The 2,892-nt window shown below is 39.5% G+C and overlaps 1 protein-coding gene across 1 annotated transcript in view; it reads right to left on the bottom strand.

Annotated features, from left to right (window-relative positions):
* The window catches only part of LOC113209274 (group XIIA secretory phospholipase A2), an 8,169-nt gene that overhangs the window by 4,201 nt on the left and 1,076 nt on the right, over positions 1-2,892 (bottom strand). The window lies entirely within an intron of this gene.

Below are 2,892 nucleotides of genomic sequence, written 5' to 3'. Positions count from 1 at the left end.
CCACAAAACTTTTTGATGAATTGACAGGAGCAAATGTCTCAAGAGATGCAAGGGAAGAAAATCAAGAGATGAAAAGAGAACATGCCATCAGTCTCAGACTCATTCAACAGAGAGCATGGAAAAGGCGTATAGCTAGGCGATATCATGCTGATGATGCAACCTCAACTGGCATGATGGCTAAAGTGTTGATGTCTGAAAAATACAATCCTGTGGTAATATATAAACCTGTTGGACAAGATGCTGTTGTTGGCCCTGAAGGAGTTAACCATCTTCCACATTCAGATGAACTCTTTTTATTTGGTATTCAGACCAAAGATCAAAGAGACTTGATGGTAGAAGGCAGTAAGAAAATTCTAGTAATGGATGAAACACATGGAATATCACAATATGAAAACCTCAAGCTGCTAACAATTCATGTTGTAGATGAAAATAACAGGGGTTGGCCTGTTGCCCACTTACTCTCTAATAAATCTGATGAGTTCACCCTTGGCTATTTTTTTCAGGCCTTGCTGGAGAGATCACCTGATTGGGAAATCAACTGCACAATAACAGATGATGATCCAGCTTTGATCAATGGCTTAGAGAATGGAGTTGGAGTCAATGTGACACACATCTTGTGCAAGTGGCATTTTCACCAAACAATGCAGCGACAACTGAATGAAAAGGCCCCTAGACTCTTGTTTGATACTATGTACTCAGAAATAAAACTAATTGTTGATGCACCCTCAGAAAATGAACTTAAAAAAATGTTTGATGCATTCAATCGGAAGTATGAAATGTCTGCACCAAAGTTTGTTAAACTCTTCAAAGGGTACTGGCCTCGGAAGGAAAAGTGGGCTATGTGCTTTCGAAAATTCCCTCATGGTAAAGTTGAAACAACAGGTCATGCAGAGTCGTGGCATGCTAAATTTAAGGGAAAATATTTGAAAAGAAGACCTAACAAGAGAGTTGATGATTTAATAAACAAACTTCTTGAGGTAGAACGTCATGATTATGCTGTACGTAGAAGAGCTTTGATATTTGGTTTTTTTGATTCTCCTGAGGAAATTAGCAAACGCCACAAAAATGGTCTGTTGATTTCTGATGAAGACATTGAGCAAGTACTGAGTGACATGTGGACAATTGTATCTGTTAAAGACAAAAAAGTGAAGTATGAATTGAAAAAAATTCAAGACACCTGCTCAAGTGATCACTGTTTTGAAAGGTGTTCAGCTGCTGCCTGTGCTGCGCTATGTGTGCATCTTTTTTTATGCGGTTGTGCAGACAGCAATCCCATGTGCAAGCATATCCATAAATTAAATTCTTTCTTGCAGAGGAACAACATTCTCTCCATGACAGTGGAGGAAGATCCATCTCTTGAAGTTGAATATTTTACAAAACCTGCTGAAAATGAAGAAAGACCACAGCCTGGTGAGATATTCCAGCGGAAATGCTATGCCAGGTTGAAGGAAAACATTTCCTTACTTAGCCAAGCAATTGACAATGAATGCATTCCCCCATTTCTTTTGTCTGGAGTAGATGCTGGTATTGATGAAATTATTAAAAAGTGCAGCTTGCTGTCTGTTGAGAACAATGTTGCAAAGATGGAAGCAACTGTGAAATTTAATCCAAAGCAGAAGCTTGTAACACAAGAGTCTCAGTCACAGAGATTTAAACCATTTAAGAAAGCTAAAAAACGTGTTAAACCAGGCAAGCATAAAACTTCTCCATCAAAAAGGGACGCATTAAAGAAAAATCTTTTATCATATCTCAGTGATGAGGATACTAACAACAAATCTTCTCCTGAGTCTGTTGACACTGAAGAACAAGAAATAGAGGAACAGTACGAAGCCCCTTCACAAACAGCTCTGAAGCAAGAAGTACCTCGTGCTGATCCAAAATCATCCGAAGCAGAAAATAATACCACCCAGACTGTTCTACTAATCAGTTCTCTGCCACCAGACGGTGATGAGGGAATGTTACCAAGGCTCTCCCCAGGCCCCAATGTGCCTCTTTTCAAACCAGAGATAACTTCTGATGAGAGGATGTTAGTGAGCCCTGTATCAGCTACTTTTACTCCTCCTTCAGAAACGGTTGAGTGTCTCAGTGACATTTTGTTACATTGTGGTACTAACAATATCTCACTTCTACACCTCAAGTCACTTGAACCCAATTTGAGTTCTTCAGAAGAAATGGCATGCAAGACTGCAGATAGATGTTTTCAAGTTGGGTGGCTTTACTCAGTAATTATAGATGAATTTTTAAAGATTCTTTGTGCAACCATTAGTGATGTATTTTATGTCGAAACTGCTGGTGCATTATCTCTGGTCCGAGGAAATAAGTTGAGTAGACTTTTGGGAAAGCCAATGCATCAAAGCATATTCCTGTTTCCCTTCAACTTATCAGGAAAACATTGGAAAATTGTTGCCGTCATGGCAGATTCTGGAGAGGTGAGATATTTTGATCCACTTCAGCAACAGCCTACATCTCAAGAGAGGAGACTCATTGATAACATTGTTGGTGTAATGAGAATAGTAAAGCCAACAGTTGCTTCATGGAATTATATTTGTCAGGATTATGACAAGCAAGAAGACTCAATAAACTGTGGAGTTCATATCGCTTGGTTCGCACACCAGACAATTGGAAAAGTCCCTTCCTATGAGCCTCTCGTCCTAGCAAATGAGTACAGAAAGTTTATGTTCTCCACAATTTGCGGTGGTTGTCTCCACTGGACTGCAGATGAGGAAATGTGTGGTAAGTGTAAGAAGAACACTTGTTCCTTAACCACTGGCAGCCAAGATTCATGGATTCAGTGTTCCAAGTGCATGCAATGGTTTCATGATGCTTGTGTTGGAGTCACCAATGTAAATGATGACTTTATGTGTCCTGCACCTGTGTAAAGTCTTTATATTT

This window comes from Frankliniella occidentalis, unplaced genomic scaffold, assembly GCF_000697945.3.
Source record: "Frankliniella occidentalis isolate FOCC.00 unplaced genomic scaffold, Focc_3.1 Scaffold171, whole genome shotgun sequence".
NCBI lineage: Eukaryota > Metazoa > Arthropoda > Insecta > Thysanoptera > Thripidae > Frankliniella > Frankliniella occidentalis.
This window is presented reverse-complemented; position numbering and strand designations above follow the sequence as displayed.